Source organism: Vipera berus (assembly GCF_964194415.1).
Source record: "Vipera berus genome assembly, chromosome: 6".
Lineage (NCBI taxonomy): Eukaryota > Metazoa > Chordata > Lepidosauria > Squamata > Viperidae > Vipera > Vipera berus.
This window is the reverse complement of record NC_138208.1, coordinates 29,704,993-29,731,611: the sequence shown is the minus strand read 5'-3', so window position 1 is coordinate 29,731,611 and position 26,619 is coordinate 29,704,993.

Sequence of the window (26,619 nt, the reverse complement as noted above, 5' to 3'; positions counted from 1 at the left end):
ACTTTAATCATCTTCTTTTCACCTAATTAAGCTGCTAGGTACTCTCCCCCCTGTGGAGACGGAGGGGGAAATTCAACCCTCCCTTCAAATAAGTGGCGAGCAAGCTCAGGGGTGTGTTTAAAAAAAACACCTTTTTTATTAAAGAGATTTACAAAAACAAGATTTTACAATATATCCCCAAATCCCCCCCACCCCAAACCCACCCACTTCCCCCCCACTTCCCAGAGCTAAATACAGGATTATAGTTATAATAATCATATTCTAAATAAAAATCATGCATAATATACAATTAATCAAATTCATAATGTGCTTTAATTCCCCTTTAACATAACTACATCCAAAGTACCAATAACAATATCCCTCTAAAATCTACTCATAAGCTAAATGGAACTTTTTAGTCCCATATTTATTCTGAATATAATCTATCCATCTCCTCCAAATTGAAATATATCTTTCCTGTGAATGATCTTTCAAGTAAGCAGAAATCTTAGACATTTCTGCAAGATTCGATACTTTAAACACCCATTCTTCTAGAGTAGGCAAACTATCCTTCTTCCAATATTGTCCCACCAGTAACCGTGCTGCTGTTATCATATTCAACATCAAATTGGTTTCTTTAACATCACAATCTACAACAATACCCAATAAAAACAATTGTGGAGAAAACTTTATCTTTCTCTTAAAAATCTTTTGAATGTTCCACCAAATTTTAATCCAAAAAGCTTTTATATTTCTACAAGTCCACCACATATGAAAATAGGTGGCTTCTAAACTACCACATCTCCAACATTTAGACTGTAAATTAGGATACATGTTAGACAACTTCTTGGGATCCAGATGCCATCTATAAAACATTTTATAAAAAATTTCTCTTAAGTTTTGAGCCTGAGTAAATTTAACATTAACAACCCAGTGATGCCCTCGCCGTGATGTCCCGTTGCCTGGAGGCGGTCCAGGTCTGGATGGGGAGAAACAGGCTTCATCTCAATCCCGCCAAGACGGAGTGGCTGTGCATATCGGCATCTCGGGTTAACCAGACTATTCCATCTCTAACGATGGGGTGGTGAGGTGTTACCCCCCATTGATAGGGCTCGCAACTTGGGCATCCTCCTGGATTCACGACTCAATTTTGAAGACCATATAAGAGCCGTGACCAGGGGGGCTTTTGCCCAGGTTCGCCTGGTGTGCCAGTTGCGACCCTATCTGGACCGAGATGCCCTACGCACAGTCACTCATGTGCTCGTGACCTCCCGTTTAGACTACTGCAATGCTGTCTACATGGGGCTGCCCTTGAGGACCACTCGGAGGCTTCAGCTGGTGCAGAATGCGGCCGCGCAAGTTGTGATGGGGGTTTCCCGATACTCCCATGTAACACCTCTACTCCGCGAGCTGCATTGGCTCCCGGTTGCCCTCCAGGTGAGATTCAAGGTGCTGGTGATGACCTATAAAGCCCTAAATGGCATAGGTCCGGGATATCTGAGGGAACACCTGCTGCCGGCATCAAGCTCCCTTCGTCCAGTGCGCTCCCACAGGGAGGGTCTTCTCAGGGTGCCACCAGTAAGAGATTGCCGGCGGACGACACCCAGGGATAGGGCCTTCTCAGTGGGTGCGCCTGCCCTTTGGAACCAGCTGCCAGTGGAGCTTAGGACTGCCCCCGACCTCCATTCATTCCGCTGGGACCTGAAGACCTGGCTCTTCGAGCTCTCTGGCCCAGGCTGAGAATTTTAATTTTAGTTTTAATTTTAATTTTAACTGGGGTTTTACTTATGCAGGGACGAATATAATTTTTTTAATCTGTTTTTAACTTTTGTATTTTTGTTTTTAATCACCCTGTAAACCGCCCTGAGTCCTTCGGGAAAGGGCGGTATATAAATGTAATTGTTGTTGTTGTTAGCTGCGAAGTCGTGTCCGACCCATCGCGACCCTATGGACAACATTCCTCCAGGCCTTCCTGTCCTCTACCATCTTCTGGAGTCCATTTAAGCTCACGCCTACTGCTTCAGTGACTCCATCCAGCCACCTCATTCTCTGTCGTCCCCTTCTTCTATTGCCCTCGATCTTTCCCAGCATTAGGCTCTTCTCCAGTGAGTCCTTCCTTCTCATTAGGTGGCCAAAGTATTTGAGTTTTAGCTTCAGGATCTGGCCTTCTAAAGAGCAGTCAGGATTGATCTCCTCTAGGACTGACCGGTTTGATCGCCTTGCAGTCCAAGGGACTCGCAGGAGTCTTCTCCAGCACCATAGTTCAAAGGCCTCAATTCTTTGGCGCTCAGCCTTTCTTATGGTCCAACTTTCACAGCCATACATTGCAACTGGGAAGACCATAGCCTTGACTATACGCACTTTTGTTGACAGGGTGATGTCTCTGCTTTTTAGTGTGCTGTCTAGATTTGCCATGGCTTTCCTCCCAAGGAGCAAGCGTTTTTTAATTTCTTGGCTACAGTCCCCATCTGCAGTGATCTTGGAGCCCAGGAAAATAAAATCTGTCACTACCTCCATTTCTTCCCCATCTATTTGCCAGGAATTGAGAGGGCCAGATGCCATGATCTTGGTTTTCTTAATGTTAAGTTTCAACCCAAGTTTTGCACTCTCCTTCTTCACCTGCAACAAGAGGCTCTTTAGTTCTTCTTCACTTTCTGCCATTAGAGTGGTATCATCTGCGTATCTTAGGTTGTTGATATTTCTTCCGGCAATCTTAATTCCAACTTTTGATTCATCTAGCCCTGCCTTTCTCATGATGTGCTCTGCATATAAGTTAAATAGGCAGGGCGACAGTATACAGCCTTGCCGGACTCCTTTCCCAATTTTGAACCAATCAGTGGTTCCGTGTCCAGTTCTCACTGTTGCTTCTTGACCCGCATATAGGTTTCTCAAGAGACAAATAAGATGGTCTGGTACTCCCATCTCTTTAAGAACTTGCCACAGTTTGTTATGATCCACACAATCAAAGGCTTTAGCATAGTCAATGAAGCAGAAGTAGATGTTTTTCTGGAACTCTCTAGCTTTCTCCATGATCCAGCGTATGTTGGCAATTTGATCTCTAGTTCCTCTGCCTCTTCGAAATCCTGCCTGTACTTCTGGTAGTTCTCGATCCACATACTGCTGAAGTCTAGCTTGTAGGATTTTAAGCATGACTTTGCTAGCATGAGAAATGAGTGCAATGGTGCGATAGTTTGAACATTCTTTGGCATTGCCTTTTTTTGGAATTGGAATGTAAACTGATCTTTTCCAATCCTGTGGCCACTGTTGAGTTTTCCAAATTTGCTGGCAAATTGAGTGTAGCACTTTTACTGCATTGTCTTTTAAGATTTTGAATAGCTCAGCTGGAATACTGTCACCTCCACTAGCTTTGTTGTTGCTCAGCTTTTCTAAGGCCCACTTCACTTCACATTCTAGGATGTCTGGCTCGAGGTCAGTGACCACCTCATTGTGATTATCAGGGACGTTAAGCTCATTCTTGTATAGTTCTTCTGTGTAATTTTGCCACCTCTTCTTAATCTCTTCTGCCTCTGTTAGGTCCCTGCCATTTTGGTCCTTTATCATGCCCATTTTTGCATTAAACGTTCCCTTCATCTCTCCAATTTTCTTGAAAAGATCTCTGGTCCTCCCTATTCTATTGTTTTCTTCTATTTCTTTGCACTGTTCATTTAAGAAGGCATTCTTATCTCTTCTAGCTATTCTCTGGAATTCTGCATTCAATTGGGCGTATCTTTCTTTTTCTCCCTTGCCTTTCGCTTCCCTCCTTTCCTCAGCTATTTGCAAAGCTTCCTCAGACAGCCATTTTGCTTTCTTGCATTTCTTTTTCTTTGGGATGGTTTTGGTTGCTACCTGTTGTACAATGTCGCGAACCTCTGTCCATAGTTCTTCAGGCACTCTGTCTATCAGATCTAATTCCTTAAATCTATTTGTCACCTCTACTGTATATTCGACAGGGATATGATTTAATTCATACCTGAGTGGCCTAGTGCTTTTCCCTACTTTCTTCAGTTTAAGCCTAAACTTTGCAAGGAGAAGCTCATGGTCTGAGCCACAGTCAGCTCCTGGTCTTGTTTTTACTGACTGTATAGAGCTTCTCCATCTTTGGCTGCAGAGCATATAGTCAATCTGATTTCTGTGTTGACCGTCTGGTGATGTCCATGTGTAGAGCCGTCTCTTGGGTTGTTGGAAAAGAGTGTTTGCTATGACCATCGTATTCTCTTGACAAAATTCTATCAGCCTGTGCCCTGCTTCATTTTGTACTCCAAGGCCAAACTTGCCTGTTATTCCAGTTATCTTTTGGCTTCCTACTTTAGCATTCCAATCCCCCATGATGATAAGGACATCGTTTTTTGGTGTTAGTTCTATAAGGTGCTGTAGGGCTTCATAGAACCGGTCAATTTCATCCTCTTCAGCACTGGTGGTTGGGGCATAGACTTGGACTACTGTGATATTGAATGGTTTGCCTTGGATTCGAACTGAGATCATTCTGTCATTTTGAGGATTGTATCCCAGTATTGCTTTTCCTACTCTTTTGTTGACTATGAAGGCTACTCCATTTCTTCTGAGGGATTCTTGCCCGCAGTAGTATACATGATGGTCATCTGAATTAAATTCACCCATTCCTGTCCATTTTAGTTCACTGATGCCTAAGATGTCGATGTTTAGTCTTGTCATCTCTTGTTTGACCACGTCCAGCTTTCCTTGATTCATGGATCTTACATTCCAGGTTCCTATGGAGAAAAAATCTTTACAGCATCGGACTTTCCTTTCACCACCAGACACATCCACAGCTGAGCGTCCTTTCGGCTTTGGCCCAGTCGCTTCATTCTTTCTGGCGCTACTAGTACTAGCCCTCTGCTCTTCCCCAGTAGCATATTGGACGCCTTCCGACCTGAGGGGCTCATCTTCCAGCGTCATATCGTTTTGCCTTTTGGTACTGTCCATAGGGTTTTCATGGCAAAGATACTGGAGTGGGTTGCCATTTCCTTCTCCAGTGGATCACGTTTTGTCAGAACTCTCTGCTATGACCTTTCCGTCTTGGGTGGCCCTGCACGGCATAGCTCATAGCTTCATTGAATTACGCAAGCCCCTTCGCCACGACAAGGCAGTAATCCATGAAGGGGATAAATGTAATAAAATAAAATAAATAAATAAATAAATAAATAAATAAATAAATAAATAATCATTTCTGACCCAAATTATCTCCCAAGTGTCCAGCGAAATTGGTTCCTGAATATTTTGTGCCCACTTTATCATACAATCTTTAACTAATTCCGTTTCCGAATCCAATTCAATTAAAGCATTATATATCCTCATTATATGTGCACAATTTAAGTCTCTAATTTGTTTTACTAAATTTTGATCTATAATTGTGATGCCAACTTTTTGATCTAACTCCCACCTAGCTTTCAATTGGGTATATTGAAACCAAGAGTAACTTATATTTTCTTGTCTTAACTCATCTAATGATTTAAGTTGCCAATCATTCCCTTGCAATCTAAGTAGTTCCTTATAAGAAACCATATCCAAACTCACTCCCATAGATACACCCTCTATCGCATGTCCAGGAATTCCCCAAATTGGTATTTTATAATTTAACTTATAATAATACTTTTTCCAGACACGCAATAAAGCACTTCTAAGATATGGGATTTAAAAGCCCTGTCCACCTTCTTATCGTAAAGCAAATATGCATGCCATCCATATACCAAATCCCAACCCTCAAGGTGAAGTATTCTCTTATTAGTTAAATTAAGCCAATCACTAACCCATGTCTAGGCAACCGCATCATAATACAATTTCAAATTCGGCACCTTAAGTCCCCCTCTTTCCCTAGCATCTTGTAAAATCTTAAATTTAACTCTTGGTTTTTTTCCCCGCCCAAATAAATTTATTAATACCCTTCTGCCATTGATCAAGGTTGGCATCCTTTTTCAATATAGGTATCATTTGAAACAAAAAGAGAAACTTTAGCAGAACATTCATTTTAACAACTGCAATTCTTCCCAATAAGGATAATTGTAATTTTTTCCAAATATTTAAGTCCCGTTGAAGAAAAAAATGGACTAAAAGAAAAGAATTTCCAAAGTACTTGGGGGACACCCAGTGGCTAAACTTGAAATTGCAATCTGACTTTCTCTTTAAAAAAAACAAAAAAATATTTAAGAAAAACAAGATAAGAGTAACCTTGAACACCAGATGTGAAACTTCACTATGGAAGAGATTCAAAAACAAATCCATGCTATGTGGGAAATATCTTACCAAACATATCATTTTCTTTCTACAGCTGGCGACGAAATAAGAGCTTTTGGAAAAGAATTAGAAAGCGTCTCAATGAAACAAACTCAAATTGTGACTACAACTAATATTTTATTGGGACAGAACTTAACAGAAGAAATTGAACAATCAAATACATTGGCAGAAGAATTAAATATTCAACAAATACAGGCTTTTGAAGATTATAATGGAGAAGAGATGGAATTTTTTTTATTTAGACCAGGACAATTATATCAAGAGGTGAAAATAATGAGAAGATTTGGTGCTGTTAGCAGACTCTTCAATCCTTCAAAAGTGGAGACTGGAGGGCCACTTCAATATGATATAGCAACACAAGAATGCTTGGATGACCATGAGGCAAAGAAGCAAAAAATGACATGGCAAAGGAAGAAAGCAATAATAAGATTGAAGAAATGTGAACATTTTTAAGAGGCCTGAAATAGATAATACCAAAATAGACAGGATTGTATTAGGATTACGAGAGATTGTTTTGATGAGTAGACAAAAATACTGATTAACTAAAAAAATAAAATAAAAAATAAAATACAGAAGTATGAATAGTAACATTGAAATATTGAGTTCTTTAAATGATATGGGTGAAGATGTATATATACTAAAATGATAGAATGTAACTAATATACTTGGATGTAGAGACATGAGAGGATGTATTAAATGTTGAAATGGAAGAAATTTTGTTTAATTTTTAATATGTGGAAACTATAAATGAGAAACAAGAATATTATATTGTCCTCCTATTTTTTCTCCTCCTTGCAATTGGTATTTTAATGACTACTATTCTAAATATTGTATGACTGATATGGATATGGAAATGAGATAAATAAGAACTGGATTACATTACTAGGTATTGGAGAAAATTGCGTAAAGGGAAAGGAGGTTATCTAGCAATATGAAAATGAGAAATCTTAACCGTTTAATTTCAATATCAATGTAAAATTAAAGCTAGAAAAATATATAAGGTGTTTGATGTTTTAAAGATGGAATGTTACAATATAAAATATACTAAAATATTGATAAATATATAAAAAACCATTAAATGACTGATGGGTAGCAATGAGAAGTATGTTAATTTAGATAAGATATAGTATGTATTAAAGGAAAAAAGAGAGAGGAAGTATTGGTTACAATAACTTGGAGATTTGTAATAATATGTATTTGTCTGAAATGGAACTATTGTAACCCGGACACCATGTTGCTTTTTAAAGATATTATTGTAATATTGGAAAACTAATAATAAAAAAAAGAAATATTTTTTTATTGAATACACATCCCAGCACTGAAGAAGTAAAATCAACTCTAAGTTTCCTGCACAAAGTTCTGGTTAGTTGCCAATAGCTTTTCATAACCCCCATCTACCATGTGTTCATGTTGGCCAATCACATTCTTTATGTTTGTTAGGGGAACTGTCCACTTCTCTGCCAGACACCGGCTTTGGATGAGCTTGGTTCTCACAGTCCATGGACAGCTTCCTGAAACTCCCATTTCTTTCCCAGACTGCCCCTCCCTCCCATTTCTATGGCATGTTCAGGTTAGCTATAGAGGTTAGCAAGCATCTTAGCAATTCAACCTTGACAGTAGCTATTATGATCATATCCTATTGATGTCTTCTTACAGAAATCTAGTTGAGCACTCTGAGAAACAGAAAGTTGAATTAATATCTATAGAGGTTTCTTCTTATTTAACTGCCCTTTACATCTGCACTGATTTTTTTAGAGAACATGGTCATTCTTAAATATAGTTAATTTGATGACTTCATATTATCTGATTCGTATCAGGTATTTATTGCAAGAGAATTCCATCCTTATTTTATTTGCACCTTATTAGGCAACCATAAGCAGATCAGGTTATTCTAGCAAATGGAAACTGGAATGACGTATTACAGACATTGACTTCCAGATGATACTTCTTCCATGTGAGATTCAAGGTGCTGGTAATGACCTACAAAGCCCTTCATGGCATGGGTACGGAATACCTCAGGGAGCACCTACGGCTGGCATCAACTTCCCTCCGCCCAGTGCGCTCCCACAGAGAGGGCCTCCTCAGGGTGCCACCAGTCAAAGAATGTCGACTGGTGGCCCCCAGGGGGAGGGCGTTCTCTGTGGGCGCGCTGGATTTATGGAACCATCTTCCGGTTGAGCTCCGGATGGCACCCGACCTTCGCTCCTTCCGGCGCGATCTAAAGACCTACCTGTTTGAACAAGCCGGCCTGGCCTGATGGGTGATGGGTTTGGGTTTTATTGCTTTTTATGTATTTTAACTTATTGTTATAGTTTTTGGGCATCTTGTTTAATCTCTTTTAATTTTTGTATTCTTGTCTTTTAACATGTATTGCCCTGTTCACCGCCCTGAGTCCTTCGGGAGAAGGGCGGTATACAAATAAAATTATTATTATTATTATTATTATTATTATTATTATTATTATTATTATTATTATTATTATTATTATTATTATTATTATTATTATTCTGCAAAGAATTGTTATGTCTCAAGTTGAATTAACCTATCTTTTAATTTAATTTTTTTTTTGCTATTAAGAAACAAAACCCCCATACTTTTGTCATCTAAATTGCTGCATTGTGACGTCTTTCATTTGATTAATTATGACTACAATATTGACAAGACTTATGTGTGATAGCAGTTTTTTAAGTAAACAGAAGACAAGGAAAATGCTTTCCCTATGACTGAATTTATTCCTAACCCACCAGCAAATAAAGCTATATAGAGCTGTTTATCACTTTAGTAGCTCTTTTCCATGTCGTACTTGAATTTGTATAGATAAATGTCTAGTGTAAGGCATAAATTAGAATTTTGTGGAACTGAAGCAGCAATTTGATGGCAGGGTTAAAACTCTTAGTGATTTATTCATGAGTCTGAAAATTTTAATAAACTATGTGCCACTGAGGTTGATGAATGTCTTTATTTAATTTCAAGAAATTCATCATGAAATGACTCATTTACTGATCTGTTTTGTAAAAGTACATGCCTTATAATACTATGCATGATATATATATAAGCCAAAAATGAAAGATCACTGTATGGAATTTATATTCCATTTAATAAATAACCTGATTATATTGTGAAATTTTTGAATTCTACCATATGGAATCATATTTTGTATCTCAGCAAGTGAAATGCAAGGAAGATAGTGACCTTTCCTATTGTCCTCTATAAATGGTTCAAAAGCTAGTGGCCAATCATGTGAAATGTGATCACATGAGTGCCGCAGTTGTAACTTCAAGGACAGGTTTTTGAGTCTGCTGTAATTTCAAACAATCATAAGTCAAGGACTTACTTGTAACTGTAATTTGCCTGGGAAACATTTGGTTAATTTTGTAGACTATATTTAATTTACATGTTAAATACTAATATCAGAATGTTAATTTACTTGTTAAATACTAATGTCAGAATGTTAAAGTGACCTTGGCATACAAATTACAGAAAACACTACTTTAAATTATCTATTCTGCACGAATTGATTTCATAAAAAGGCAACAAGCTTAAATAATATTTTATTACTTATATTTAATCTGTTCAGAAAGATTTAAATAAATATTGGAGGTGTAATTGGGTGTAGAAAAGACCTTTGATATACTGTAGTGACCAAATACTAATGTCCTTCTAATTATTACTAATTGGATTAAAATGTGGTATTGTAATCCCTCAGCTAGGGTAATTACAAATTACAAATCTCACTGCAACAAAGTGCACTTGACTCCTAACTCTCATAGACAGTGCAGAAGGATTCTAGGGTTGATGGTACCAAAGGCCACTGAAAGATCCATCAGGATCATGAGAGTCACACTCCCCTTCTCAAACCCAATAAACATTGCCCACAAGAATGATTGATACAGTTTCTATCCCATGCCAGACCTGAATGCAGAATGATAACTGTCCAGATAATCCTGTTAATCTAACAGTTTTTGTAGCTATAAACTTTCCATCTTCTCAGCAAACATCTTTGAAAAAGTTGGGAAGAGGATATATAATACTAGAACTAAGGAGAAACTTCCTGACAGTTTGAACAATTAATCAGTGGAACAACCTGCCTCCAGAAATCGTGAATGCTCCAACACTGGAAGTCTTTAAAAAGAGATTGGACAGCCATTTGTCTAAAATGGTATAGTTTCCTGCCTGGGCAGGGGGTTGGAGTAGATGACCTCCAAGGTCCCTTCCAACATCATCATCATCATCATCATCATCATCATCATCATCATCATCATCATCATCATCATCATCATCATCATTATTATTATTATTATTATTATTATTATTATTATTATTATTATTATTATTAACAGTCAAGTAGGAAACAACTTCTTAAGGAGGTAACACATTACTATTTGTTACATAGTAGATCAAGGTGTCTCCACCACTGCCTGCTTTCAGTTTCTCGTCAGTTCCCTAGAAGCTTTTGCTAGCCTATACTGAAGGGATCCAATCCAGAAGTAGCTGGACAGACAGTACACAGAATCCTCTTACTTCCATTGGATCTATAGCTACATAAATAAGGTTTCTGTTATTTCAACTGAATTTGCTCAGTTGGACACCGACAGATGTGTGCTTGTCCTCCAATACTGTATGAACTCTTCTCAATAGCCCAGTAGCAGATCTGCTAACCCAGATTTGCCAAATGGGGTTAACTAATTTTAAACAAAGCTACTAGGCAACAATCCACATAAGTAAGCAGTAAGAGTGGCAAATTAAATACAGAAGGTACTCTCTGTCATCACAATGTAGGCTTACATTTCAGCTCTTACTTGTAGTTCTTTTGCATTTTAGGCCAGTGTCACTCTAGCCATCTCTTTCATCATTTCATCTCTCAGAACTCCTCCATAAATCAAATAATTTCTTGGGGTCAGGGAGCAGTAACTCAAAAACAACCTAGTAATATTGTAATACTACTACACTGTAATACTTTGTTTTGGAAGCACTTAGGAAGGTATTTCCAGGTTGAAAGGATTAGCTGGTGACATCATCCTTGCCCAGGAGATGCCTAAGTGGGCTCCTTTCATGCCCTTGTTATTTTCCCACCAAAGTGGTGCCTATTTGCCTTTCTATGCTTTTGAACTGCTGGGTTGGCAGGAGCTGGGGCAGATTAAAGCAACCTCATATCATCACACAGGTTGCACTCTTGGATTTCGAACTACTGAGCTGGTGACCTCTCAATGGTCTTCTGACTCAGTATCCTAAACACACGAGCCACTATGGCCTCTAATACTGTAATTGATAAATTATTCAAATCAGGTAATTTTGAGAAGTTTTCATGCATCCTTTGGGAAAGCCAGAGAGTCCATTAAATACCTGGGGTAGATCAATCGGATAAGTCTTTCTTGTTTACAGAGAACTTTGCCATTGGAAAATCCTGTTATATCATGACAAAATTCTAAGACAAAATTCTAATGTATGATCTCCAATATGGATCAGGCTCATTATGTCCTGGTATAACCTCATAGATCTGCCCTCTATGGTAACATGTCAGAGGCCTGGTTGTTCTTTTTACATATTTTCAATATTGTGCAATATTTTCAGCATTAAAGACAGAAAGGCACATTGGGATAGAAGTACAATTATGATCCTTATTCATATAGCAAACATATACTTTGGTAAAATGCTAGTGTGAAAATATTAAATTAATTTTCTTTTTTGTTTTTAAATGTATGCACTAATAGAAACATTAATAATTTAGATCAGCAAGTCAGATTTTTAGAAAGTTTTGAAGAGTAAAATGGATTGTTTAAAAGTGCAAGATAACAGTATATTCAAATTAAAATACTTAGAGATTTTACAATTTGGTCCCAAAGCAGTAGCCATTTCTAAAACTTTTGAAATACTATTGGCTGTGAAATGTATTTTGGATTATTCTGAATCTACAGAGTTTTGTTACAGATAAAATATTGTAGGGATGGGTACTAGGAAAAAAGAATTTGGGTATTCCATTGTGGGAAGAAAAGTCCAAGCCGGGGATAAACAACATTGTGACTGCTTTAGGAAGGAGGTTACAGTTTATTGCAGAGGAGAGCCAAACAGAAAGATGGTTCCAGCAGTAAAAGGACTGTGTTCTGTACCAGCCTACTACCGGCCCTGCAGATAAGGCAGGGACAACCCCTTTTACAAGAAGGCAAGAGGCTGGAACTAAGCCTGCCAAATTTATGAACACAAAAGCAAATAGAGCAAAACAAGACACAAACCATGAAACAGGAACTATTCAAACAGTTGCCTTCAGCAAACCAGCCCTCCCACGCATTCCCCTTTTAAACAGTTCAGGGCATGGCTTCTCTCTGCCTCCTTCCGAGGTGCCCCATTGCCTTCCTCTGTTTACTCCTGATTGACTGCCTCCTGCGTCAGGCGTCCTTGAACAGGGCCAGCTGGGGGTCATCTTCATCCACGCTGTCAGGCTCACACAGCTGGGTCTGTGTCATAACCAGGTGGGAGGGGCCAGGCTGAGGGCTTTCATCAGCAAGCTCTCCAACCTCCTCAGCAACCTCTCCAACACCACCCTCCTCCTCCTCTGAATCGTCTGACCCAAATGCCGAACCCACAGGCTGACCCTGAATCACAACAGACTGAGCACGTGTAGGGAGTGGGTTTTATACCCCCCCGAGTCTTTTGTTTGGAGTTATTTCCTGTTTCAGGCTTTGTATTTTCTGTCACGTATTCTGACCTGAGTCTGGGTGTGCCTTTCTGGTATTCTTGACGGTGGTGGGTCAATCCTATTAGGTCCAAAGGTCATATCCTGCTTCCCTGGGGCTGGGGTATGTAGATTTTAGGTCTTTGTCTTCCTAAGCTTCCAGCTCCAACCTTCCTGATGGTTTACATTTGCATGTCTATAGAACTGGTTTTCTGCTTGGGGAAAGGAGACCTGGGACTATTAAGAAAACTGGGCATGCTTTCCTGGTTCTTCAATATCTTTTTAGGAAATATATTTTTCTGCCCTTTTAGTATTTCCTTCTCTGGGGATCTGACTTACCACACCATGTTAGTAAATCAATTGTAAAAATATTGAATATGGTTCTTATAATTTCAAGATGTGACTAATTCAACAGTTTTTTTTTCATGTTTATTGTATGCCTAACAGAAAGTTTTAAAAGAGTTGGTTGTTCATTATGTTCAAAGTGTAAAATGATGCCCAGGACACTTCTATATTGCCCATTATTATCTTGTTTTGATGTCAGAATCCATTTATATTTCATTTCTAACTATCTCCTCTGAGCTAACCCCAAATCTCATCTCCCCCTGGATTCTTCCATTCCCAAGGGGGAGAGGGAACAGGCATGGAGCTTTATGGCTTTCACTTCTTCCCTTAAATGTAACTTTTGTTTATTCCACCTTCCTGCTATCCATCACAATATAATCAATTGCTTTCTCACTAGGCATTCCCTCTCATCTTACAGGCAACTAGGAAATGAGGTGGAAAAGGGAGGAATGAAACTTTCCAGAATCTGGTTTGTTTCTCTGAATGAAGTGTGAGGGGGGTGGAAATGATCCTGCTGCAAACGGACTTACCACCTGGAGCTTAGCTGATCCGTAACTGACCGAATGAACTATGGGGTGGGGTTTGCTTGGGGACATTTTCAAAATATCAATCTGTGAGGGGATTCCTCAGATCCTGTCTATTCTGCCTGCTATCTCCTATTTCTTAGTAAAAGTTCCTGCTTGGAAAATTGTCACTGCGTGTTTTTTTAGTTTTGCCAGCTTCGCTCATTCCTAAGTGTACATCTCTTTCTGCTCTGCACCTTATCTTATCTTGTAACCATAGTGACTCCAGCTATGTCCAGCCAATGTTTTGGTTTTAAACTGTTTTGTGCACAGGCCTAGAAAAGGTTCTTACAGTTTCTGTTTCTTTTTCTCCTTCTGCCTGATGGAAGAATGTGGTCAGTTTAGGTCTTTTGTTTTCTCATTAAAAGTTTTACTATAGAATATGCCTTGGATTTCTTTTCTTTGATATTGACCATGCAAATGAACCACGGTCCATCCACCTCTGGTCGGACTGTTAATTGTTCCGCAACAAAAATCTTGTCTCCAAGAATCCTTCTTCCTTACGTTGTGGGCTAAAGTGGGTTCTGACATCTGATTTAATATCTGTAAGTCAACACATTTTGGAAAAGAAATATGGTGTCAAAAAACTGGAAATTATAATATAGGAAGGACTGTTGGATTACCAAGCTTGAGGCATAGAAAACAATTACTCTTTTACTCAAACTATACTACTACTACTATGTTTTGATCTTATTTTTTTCTTGTTTCCTTTATTTTTGGTATCTTACCTTTCTTTCTATATACAAATGAAAAAAATAGAATATTAAAAATGCAGACAGAAATTTCATGTGAGGATGGAAGTTATATTAAATACACACTATGAGGAAGGTATTTTACAATGGAGACTAGGTGGCACAAAGAAAGCAAACTTTCTGAAACTCTGAGAGTGAAATTTATGGTGTTTTTCTACATCAGTGTATCAGAAAATTTTTATATTTTTCTGCTAGTTGCCTTAATATTTTTTTTACTTTTTGAATACTGTTTTCTTTGTAATAGTTTGAATACAAATAATACAAACAAATACAGTTTGTTGGTTGAACAAAAAATAACATAAATAATAATAATTTGGAAAAAGTATGTGGGTTGTTTAGGCTTACAGCACTGTTACATGAATTCATACATTACTGTACAACTTAGCTTGAATCAGGCCATAGTGGTTTTTTAATCATAGTTAAATCTTGTAACAATGTTACATGTGAATGCAATTACAGAATAAACTAAATCATTCTGAATGTGGATGGATACAAAAAAAATGAAGTTAAGCTATAGCGGCTGCAAAGTTTCTGACTTTCTATTGCTTTACAAACTCATCTGATGCATGATGAGTTTACTTTTTGCTGTTTACTTCTATAAACCCAGTTTCTTTTTATGTAAATAAAAGAGTTATGTTTACTTTTACATCAAGCTTGAGTACCAGATGCTTTCAGACACAGCAAAATAGAGATGAGGATGATAATGCAGCAATTGATACTTTTCAAAAGTGTGAGAGAAAAGCCAAAGTAAATTATTTTTAGTTCTAACAAGGTTTTTTTTAAGCGCTATAGATCTATGCAAAGGGGGGATGTAAACTTTAATAATATAACATTGCCACTTTAACATAGGCTACATTTGTCTTTGTCCACATGTTAGTGAAAGATTAATATGAAGAACTTTTGTCTAGCACAAGTGATTTGAAGATGTTTTGCTGCATGCATGTGAACTCAGCAGGTGATTCTTGCCTATCTTTGATGTCAAACAGCACAAAACTTCAGTGAGTAGTAGCTTCAGAAATGCGATAGACATAGCTGAGTCTTCATGTGAAGCTCATCCTTGAACTACATCAGAAGAACTGACATCTATTGTGAGCAAAGACAAGTGTTTGAAAAGAGATTCAAACAGAAGTGTCAGAATTTACAGTGCATAGTTTTATATAAGTTGATTTTAACCAAGCATATCTCTATGAACTGGCAGGACAGAAAAGAATGTTCAAAAGGTAGAGAAATTTTTGTCATCTAAGGGCATGGAATGTTTTAATAGCTCAAGGAAGAATATTTCTGAACAGTTATGTGGTGATCCATTTAATTTGACTTATATGGTGATCCATTATTTTGACTGACTAATAAGGCTCATCAATTTCCTTTTTCCTTTATCTTTAACATCCCCCTTCTTCATTGTTCTTATGATATAGTTTCAGGAGATAAAAGAAAGCAACTTGTGAATTCATATTGTCCAGCTACATATAGTTAAAGTTGCAATGCAATACAACTTTAATATGCAATACAATGCAATACAAATGTTCTCTATCTACTGTCAATATATAGGTAGGTGGTAGGTTCTCAGTATCATTTGAGGTATTGATATTCTGTCACAGTATAGTCAGGTTTTAAAGAATATGTATTATTCTATCAAACCCCATCAACACTGTTCAGCTATTCTCTTCCATTTATTTGCTTTTATACCCTGTGCTAAATGTACGCTTCCCCATGCGAACATCAATTCTTTGAAGCACATAGTTTGTTTGAAACTTTGTCCTACAGACTTACTTAGAGGAGTAGTTTGAAACTGACCCATATAATCTAAGGTCAGAGTCAAGCCTAATTGTTCCCTTGAAATACTGCTGCTTTTGTTCATCTCTGACTTAAAAGGGATAGAAAATAAATCTGCTTGTCTTGAACACAGAAACTCAGTAACTTCAGAGTTTGCTTACTATTTTAGCCAATTGTGAATGCCAATTGAACTTCCATAGATTTCCTAATGAGATGGACAGGGCGAATCTATTCTTGAAGGTTTAATTGAACTGATTCGTTGGTATTTATTCCATAATACATTTTGAAATATAGTCCTTTGGACAGTTCATAAACTTAGTCATTTGATGATCTGTTTCATATAATACTAAACTACAGTTTGATAAAACTATATGATAAACAATTGAGGGAATTAGGTATGACTAAGAAAGTTATTCTCTTATTCTAAGACAAGAACTAGGGTAATATGATAGCTATCTTCCAATACTTGATGGAATGTCACGGAGAGTAGAATAGAATACAGCTGGAAGGGACCTTGCAGGTCTTCTAGTCCAGCCACCTGCTGAAGCAGGAGGACCTATATCATCTCAGACAAGTGACTGTCTAGTCTCTTCTTAAAAATCTCCAGTGATGGAGCACCCACGATTTCTGGAGGCAAGCTGGTCCACTGGTTAATTGTCCTCACTGTTAGTAAGTTTCTCCTTAATTCCAGGTTGCTTCTCTCTTTGATCAGTTTCCAACCATTGTTTCTTGTCCTGCCCTCCAGTGCTTTGGTGAATAACGTGACCCCCTCTACTTGGTGGCAACCCCTCAAATACTGGAATACTGCTATCATCTCCCCCCTATTTCTTTTCTTTAGACTAGCCAAACCCAACTACTGCAGCTGTTCTTCGTATGTTTTAGTCTCCAGGCCTTTAATCATCTTAGTTGTTCTTTTCTGATTTTTTTCCAAACTGTCAATACAAATATATTTGTGATATGGTGACCAAAATTGGCTGCAGTATTCCAGGTGCGGTCTTATAGGGTTTTATAAAGCGGAACGAATACTTTGTGTTATCTTAATTCTATGCCTCTGTTTATACATCCCAGGATGTATTAGCTTTTTTGGTTGCTTCTGCACACTGCTGGCTCATAGTCAAGTGATCATCCACTAGGACTCCGAGATCCCTCTCACAGCACCTTTTTTAAAGCCAGGTCTCACCCAATCTATACTTGTACCTCTGATTTTTCCTGCCTAAATATAAAACTTTGCTTTTCTCCACATTGAAACCCATTTTGTTGGATAGGAACCACTGTTCAAGTGTGTCAAGAACTTTTGGGATCCTGAATTTGCCAGTTTAGTGTCATCTAAGCTTGTAAGCCGCCCTGAGTCTTCGGAGAAGGGCGGGATATAAATGGAATTAAAATAAATAAATAAAAAAATAAAATAAATCTGCAAATTTGAATAGAATAAATGGCTTCTTGAGAAAAATCCATAGAAGTAAAGTCTTGGAGAATTCTCTTTTTTACCAGTGACACGACACTATTTCTAACTATGCAAAAGCTTCTTAGGGATATACTGCCCTGACATAGAGCTCTAACTTCTGTTTTCCAGTTCAGTGTATCAGAAGGTAAACCATTAGTTTGTTTTCTGGGGTGTTGGCTACTCCTGCCAGTTTGGTGTCATCTGCAAATTTAATGAGTTCCCCTTCAATTCCCTCATCTAAGTCATTTATGAAGATATTGAAGAGTAGTGGGCCTAGGACGGAACCTTGTGGTACCCCACTGCTCACCTCCCTCCATGTGGATGTGTTGCCATTGAGGACTACTCATTGAGTACGGTTTGCCAGCAAGGTACAGATTCATCTGGTGGTGATGTTGTCTATTCCATCTTTTTCTAGCTTACCAAGGAGTAGGTTGAGGTCTACTTTATCAAATGCCATATTGAAATATAAGTATACTACATCCACAGCAATTCGGTGGTCTACTAGTTTAGTCACTTTATCAAAGAATGAAATAAGATTAGTTTGGCATGATCTGTTTTTAACAAACCCATTCTGGCTACTAGTTATAACTTTGTTTGCTTCTAGTTTTTTGCAGATCTGTTTTTTTATTGTCTTTTCTAGGATCTTCCCCGGTATTGATATGCCTCTTTTTCCATTTTTTGTATTTGTCCTTTTTGTCTTTCAGTTTGTCAGAGAGATCTTTGTGCAGCCATGCTGGTTTCTTCTTGAATATCTTGTTTTTCTTTTTTCAGTGGTATTGTGCTGGTCTGAGCTTTTATGATTGCATTTTTCAGAGTTTCTCACACTTCTTGGATTGTTTTCCCTTTTAGGATTTTCATCCATGGGATTTTTTATTGGTTCTCTCTGAGTTTGTTAAAGTCAGCTCTTTTGAAGTTTAAGACATTGGTTAGGTTGTTTTCTGTTGGTAGTGTTTGCATTATGTTAAATTTCAGTATGACATGGTCACTTTCACCCAGGTTCCAGCAACTTCAATTCTCTCTATCACTTCTTCTCTATTAGTAAGAATTAAGTCCAGTATAGCTTTACATCTAGTTCCCTCCTCCACAAAGTTGTCAGCTAGGTTGGTTAGGAATCTGTTTGATCTCCCGCTCACTGCAGAATTTGTCTCCCAGCGGTTATCTAGGTAGTCGAAGTCTCCCATTACTACTGTGGTATGTTTCCTACATACATTTGTTAAATGGTTGGCAAAGAGTTCATCTATTTCTTCTGTTTGGTTGGGTGGCTCTAATATACATCTCTGGCAATGTCACTTTCTGTCTCTTTTATATTGACCCATATACATTCTGGAGAGATTTTATCTTTGATCATGTGCATTTGTGTAGATATGTAGTGTTCTCTTACATATAGTGCAACTCCCTCTCCTCTTTTTGTAGACCTGTTTCTTTTGAACAATTTGTATCCATCCATCAGTCCATTCCATTCATGGGTTTCATCCCACAAGGTTTCTGTAATGACAACTATACCCCCCCATATACTATTGCTTCTAGTTTGCCCTGTTTGTTCCTCAAGCTTTGAGCATTTGTATATAAGCATTTAAGACTTTTATGCCTGTTCATGGGCATATTTCCTGCATCTCCTGATTGTTGTTTGAGGTTTTTTTCCTCATCACTGCCTACCTCATTGTTTGATTTGTTTTCTTGGGATTTATGATTGGTTTTGTGTTCTAGAGATTCTAAAGATTGGTCAGCCTTCCCCTTCAGTTATAGTTTAAAGCCCTCCTGATGAGTTGGGCCAGTTTTATTTCGAGTACATTTTCCCCTGTTCTTGTGAGGTACAGCCCATTCCTTGCCAAGAATCCTTCGCTTAGGAAATGCAGTCCATGATCCAAGAAACCAAAGTTTTCTTGGTGACACCACCCTTTAGCCAATGGGTTTTTTTTTCTAAAATTATTTTTCCCCTCAATGGGTTTTGGCCTTTTGTTGGGAGTACTGATGAGAACACTACTTGTGCTCCTAGCTTCTTAATTTTATTGCCTAGTTGTTTGTAATTTCTCACTATTGTACTCAGGTTCTTTGTTATGCCATTCATCCCAATGTGGAGGAGGAGAAAAGGGTAGTAATCAGTAGGCCTAATTATTTTGGTTAGGTTCTTAGCCACATGTTTGATTTTTGCTCCAAGGAGACAACATACCTTCCTGCATGTCTGCTCTGCAGATGGATGATTCTATTCCTTTGAGGATAAAATCTCTATTACCAACACTCGCCTTCCCTTTAAAAAAAAAGTTTTATTGATTTTTAATATAATCAGCTTTATATTTGGTAAACTACATGTTGTCTCTGTTAGTATTTAAAAAACAATCAATAACAATTTCTATAATTCTATAGTCCATATAATGGCTTTGCTCGATTTTCTCTTCTTCCAATAATATTCTCTTTTGCCAACCTTAAATTAATACAGTTCTTATTATTTGAATAAATGACAATTAAATATAGATATTTTCCTCATATTTCTGCAAATAATAACCACATAAATATAAAGCTTCTTTTCTAATTGATCATCTTGATTGCCTTGTCAGAGATCCTGTTTATAGAATTCTTATTTAAATTTGTTGTCCCCACAATATTCAAAGCATTCTTACTGGTTAAGATTTTCTCAAAATTAGTTACACTTAAGTATATAAGTCTTTTTTCCTCATACAAGCCATCCCATCACTTTTACATTTTTCATATCTTAAAAAAAGAAATAAAAACAGAGAAAACATTTCTTTTATATAAACCATCCCAACATTTTTATATTTTTCATGTCAAAAAACAAAACACAAACAAAAATAGAAAGAAAAAATACTACGTTACTTGAGGGGTTCTTTCCTCTTAAACTAACCTTAATTTATATCCAAAATCTTTCTATTTCTTTAACCGTATTCAAACAGATGTTTAATTTTTAAATATTCCCTCTGGTAAATCCCATCATCAAATTTCTTAATTCTCACTTTATCCTTTTTTTTTTGCCAAACATCTTTTCTGATCAATATGCTTTGCTGAATCAAAGAATCTTTCCATAATCTTAAAAATGTTGTTGCAGGTACAAAAGGCAAAACAGGTAAAATGTTTTTATAGGAAGGTTTCTCCCCTTCATATTCATTGAGAATCTTTTCCTTTCTTTCTTTCTTGATTTTATTTATATTATTTTGTCTCTCAAGTTCTTGTAGTGCTCCTGGCAGAATCCATTTTGTCAAATCTTTTTTCTTGTTCTCAAACTTATTTTGTCATCTTAGAGCAGACATGTCAAACTCGCGATGTCACATGATGTCGCACAATGTATTGGGATGGTTTTGCCATTGCCAGCAATGGGGTGGGTGTGGCTTCTGGATGACATGTCCAGTCCGCGGGCCAGAAGTTTGATACCCCTGTCTTAGAGTATAGGTTACCTTTTCCATGTCCAGTATTTCCTGTACATTTTTTTCCATCTGGGTTATGTCATACTTTCTTCTATTGTTAAGTTCCATCTTGAAATCTCTCTCCTCTGTCTTGTATTCAGTTGTCTATTTTTTCTGCTCACTCTGTTTTTATTTTCTGAGAATGTTTCTGAGAATGTTTCCTTCTATGTGTGACATACCTCAATTTGTCTTCCTCCAAGGATTTATCAGTAGGGTCATATCCTCTGGGAGTTATTTGTTCATTATTTGGTTTGGTTTGGGTATAGCTTTCTTTTGTAGATTGGGTTTTGGCTAGAGTTTCTCTAAGTGCCTTACTTTTTCCTCTAATAGTTCACATAGTTTACATCAAAAGCATGTATAATTTGGGTGTTCTTTGGGCATAAGCCATACATGGAACATGTATTGCATACCACAATAGTATCAGCCACCTGTTCCATGAGTTTGTTGTTTGAAAATCCTTCTTTTTGGTTGGTGGATGTGCTTTGCTGTTAGCCTTGTTTCTTCCTTCTCTGTTCTAGGTAATTGTGTCTGGTTTTTTTAATTATCCTTTTATTTGCCTTGATAAGAGCAGGATAACCCCTCCTCACCCTGTATTCCTGGCAAATACAGGAAGAACCCAATACAAACTAGTCTGACTCAGCGGCAGCCTGAGGCTAAATAAATCAATATTTAACACACACTGGCTACAAGGAATGCAGAACTGGCTAATGGCAATTAGGATTGATAGAATTAGAATAGAAACACCAAAAGGTACACAACAATAAAATAATTAACACTGGATCCCTCCTGGAGCAAAAATTAACACCTTTTAGACAGAATTGAGAAAGAAATTAACCCAACAATAGACACTGACCAACAAATCAGAAAAGACAAATTTAAACTCACCAATCAGAAATGACAATTTTGGAAACCATATTTGAGGACCATTCTGTCTAGCTAGCCGGGGATTCATGCTGAATTGTCACAACTTTAATCTCCATGATTAAACCTCTCTTTCCAGTAGCTGGCTTCATGTTCTATTTGTTCCCCTCTGTGCTGCTTGTGAGAATCCTGGCTGGAAGAACCTGAACGGGAGAATTCCTCCCAACAGCCTGTTTGTGCTCGTTTTTCTACTTTGTTATTTACTTAACCTTCTTACTATTATGTTAGTTTTATTTATCCTTTTCTTCCCTCTAATTTTTTTTTAAGTTTTTGAGCTCCAATTCCCTTTTGTTCTTTACTGGGGGTCTTCCCTCCCTTCCTATTGGGACCTCAAACTTAATTGTTGCCTTCATTTCTGTTGCTCGCTGCTCTTGTTGTTTTCTCTGCCGGCTCCCTTCTGTCTTTTGGTGTTTGTCTCTACTTTGGTGAGGCCTCCATTCAGCTTTCCGATTGGCTCAACTACTATGTCTGGTCTGCTCCTCTCAGCCGGCCACTGAACCTGAGAGGCTTGAAGTGTCTCTGTTGCTGCTGCTGCTGCTGCTGTGTTTCTCCCCCTCCCTCAGGTTTTGCCACCTCCAATTCCTCACAGCAGAGAGATTGCTGTATGCCTTTTGTTCTCTGCTAGACCAGTTTAGCAGGAAGCAGGGAAGGGAGCTGCTGATCTCCCTGGGAAGGGAATGCCTTATCCCATCCTCCACCTGAGGCAAGTCTGCACTGGGGAGGGCTGTGGTGCTGGCAGGAGGCAGGGAGAGGGCTGTGGGAGTTGGGCTGTCTCTGCTTTGCTGGGCCCTGAGTCGGCCTGCCTGGCTGCCTCCTCGAGCTGGACTGCCTAGATTGGGGTGTGGGCCTAGGCCAGGGGTCGGCAACCTCGGCTCTTTTATGACTCGTGGACTTCAACTCCAGAGTTGAAGTCAACGAGTCATAAAAGAGCCGAGGTTGCCGACCCCTGGCCTAGGCAATTGCTGAATAAATGCTGTGACCCACCAGTTCATTGCTTCCAATGGTCTCCCTCCTTGTCTGCTGTTCAGATGCCAGTTCACTGCTCTCAGCTGCCTTTTCTTCCCAGCGTTGGGCTGCTTAGCTGTGCTCCAGAGCTGGTTCTCTCATTCTCTGTTGGTGGCTGCCTCTGACTTCATGTGCAGCCATTCATTTGCTGTGCTCCTGTTTGCTGGTGTTTTCCTCCTTGCCCCATTTTTTCTCTTTTCCTTTATCCTTTCTATCTTCCTTATCTAACTTTCTGCTTCTTTTTCCTCCTTCCCCCCCTTCCTAGTACCTTCCTACTTAGTTTGGTTACTTCTCTCCCCATGACCTGATACTGCTTCTTATGCTGCCGCCATCTTGTATGAGAACTTGTATGAGTAGGGGATCAACTTATTCTCCAAAGAACCTGAGGGCAGTACAAGAAGTAATAGGTGGAAGATCATTCAATAACAATCCAACCTAGAAGTAAGGAGAAATTTCCTGACAGAACAATTATCAGGACTAGGAGGGACATGATACCTGTCTTCCAGTAACTTGAGAGGCTGTCACAGAGAAGAGGAGTGAATTTATTCTCCATAATACTGGAGGTCAGGACAAGAAGCAATGCATGGAAACTCATCAGAGGGAGATCCAACCTGGACTAAAGAGAAATTTTCTGATAGTGAGAACCAGGGCTTTTTTTCTCATAGAACGCTCAGAACGGCGTTCTGGCACCTTTTTTTTGCAAAAAAAAAAAGCTCTATTGGCTTTAGGAGTAGGCAATCTTGGCCCTTTTTATGACTCGTGGACTTCAACTCCCAGAAATCCTGAGCCAGCCACACTGAAGGGAAAAAGAGAGGTTTCCAAGCTGAGCCATGCTGGCTCAGGAATTCTGGGAGTTGAAGTCCTTGAGTCATAAAAGAGCCAAGGTTGCCTACCCTGCAGTAGAGGAGGACATTAAAATTATTTACAAGGTTACTTCTTTAGGAACTAAACTTTTAGAATCTAAAACAGCTAATTCAAAAAAGCCAACAGTAAAGAACCGCACATTTTTCATCTGCTTCTGTCTTTTGGAAGGTAAAATTAGATAAGAAAATAATCTATTTCCTATGTTAACATCTCTTCAATGAAATCAATAAAGGTAACAGGAAAGAAATGAGAAACATTTTTCTCAATGTAATATGTATAATTTAGCTGATGTTAGAAAAAAATAGTATCTTTTGAACACTCTTGAAAACTATTTTGAATCTTTAACCATCTGTTACAACTAAACCACTTTAACAATTCTTAAGAATGAAATATTCTTAATTTGGACTTTACAGTTTGGACTGTTGTGTGTTTTGAAAAATAGATTATTTAGAATCTAGTTATGTTGCACTTCAGTCTTTAATTAACCTAGTATATACATAACAATATATGATGTTTTCCATGGTGAGCTTAACATCAATAACAACATTTATTAAAAAGGCTAAAATAATTTCTGGTGGTATTATCTGTACATTAAAATTTTGTTTAGTCACAATCTTTCACTTCACATTCTGGACAAGCAATGGTCATGTATCCTAGCAAAAGATGTTACATATGTGCTTAAGTGTAGTCAGTAGCATATGCCTTTTTAAAAATATCAAACATGCAAAGAAACAAAAATAAGTCCAAAATATATGTATTACATCCAGAAATGCCAACTTTGCAACTAATATTTCTCATCCATAACTATGGCACCCTAAGGATACCTGCATACATGCAAATGCTTCTCTGGGATCAGTAACGCAGCAGGGATTGCTTTTTCCTTCCAGTAACAGATTGCTGGGAAATACCAAACATGGCCTTGAGAATTCCAATGTTTGTTACAAATTTTTCTGGATGTGGTTGGAAAGAGGCTGTTTGGCATTGGAGACCACTGCCACGAGGAACACAGCTCTGGGTCGGGGTTCGGAGCAGCTCCAGGTGGGGGCTCAGCCCGGGCCGCTGTGTGGCAACTGCGGGGAGGGGAATCCCCATGGCATGTGGCTCTGAGCCGCAGGGGCAGGGGTGCAAAGGACGGGCAGCAATGCTGTAGCAAGACACTGGCATTGCTCCCAGTGAGAGCACCTCTGAGTTCCGGCACCTTTTTTTTTTTTTAGAAAAAAAGTGTCAAGGTAAAAATCACCTTTGTAGAGGGCGAAGGACCGTGCTTCAGAGAATGCATGATATGCATGCAGGAAGGAAATAAAAACACGACGCATAATCTTACTAAATACCTTTTACTTACAAAAATATAAAAACTAAATATATAAACTAAATATATATTATAAAAAGAGCTAGTTAACTACATCCTAACGTAACAGACAGTAACAGCAAAGTGAATAAAACAATAGAGATAAACACTGTGAACTTTTTCTAGACATGCGCACTAAACAGACTGAAACCATAACATAACTGGTCATATAGGATTCACTATGGTTACCAGATAAGTTATCACAACAGGTGCAGAGAGCAGGGGAAAATGTACAGTTAGAAATGAACTTTCTGACGAACAAAAAAAATGTGCAGTGACAAAAAGCACTGGTGAGAACAATTACTCAGTGGAATACCTTGTCTCCTACAGTCATAGGTGCTCCATGCTCCATCACTGGAAGTTTTAAAAAGTAGATTGGATAACAATTTGACTGGGATAGCATAAGTTTCCTGCCTGGCCAGGGAGTTGGAGTAGAAGACCTCAGATGTCCCTTCCAGCACTATGATTCTATGTTCTATACAAAACTAAGCAAACAAATCTTGGGGTCATACACTTTTTTCTTCCTTCTATTCCTGCAGCACAACCACTGAAAGCTTTTTCTTCTGCCTTTCAGCCAAGGATTCTCCAGTATATCCACTGGTCATTCTAAAATTCAAGCATTGTACAAAAATAATTGTTTAATTAAACTGCAATGTCTTCTCAAATGTTGATGAGAGTTGGAGAATTAACTGGAATTATAGATTTCTAGATGCTTGCTTTCTGTGTAGATTTATAGTTGGCTCAATAACTATTTGTATTAAATTGTGGAATAGTGACATTAAGATTTCTTTAGCCAACAATAAAGAGCCAGTTACAGGTCAAGATGTTACTTAGGTTGTTGTAAAAAGAAATGCTCCGTCATTGTTTTATATATAAACCTTTAATCTGTGGTCATCTCACCAGCAACAGCAATATCTATACAGAATTCATCAATTTAGCAACAGATAGCCTCTGAATATTCCTCCATATATTTAAATAACTAACAAGAAAAGAGAATGGAGTATATGTTTCAACAATTCCAAAAACAGATGAAGGATTTTTTTTAAAATTAATATGCATAAGGGTACTTCTATTGAAATGGTCTGGGATGCTAGTAAAGCTTATATGAGAGGTGTATTAATATATTTGAATAACAAATATAGACGCAATCTGGAATTCAGGAGGAAGGAATTAGAGAATGAAATTAGGGAAAAAGAAAAGGCCTTAATTTTGAATCCATCGGATGTGAAGATTAAAGAGGTAATTAATTTATTAAGGGGACAGTTCGACAAGTTGATGGCTGATCAAGTG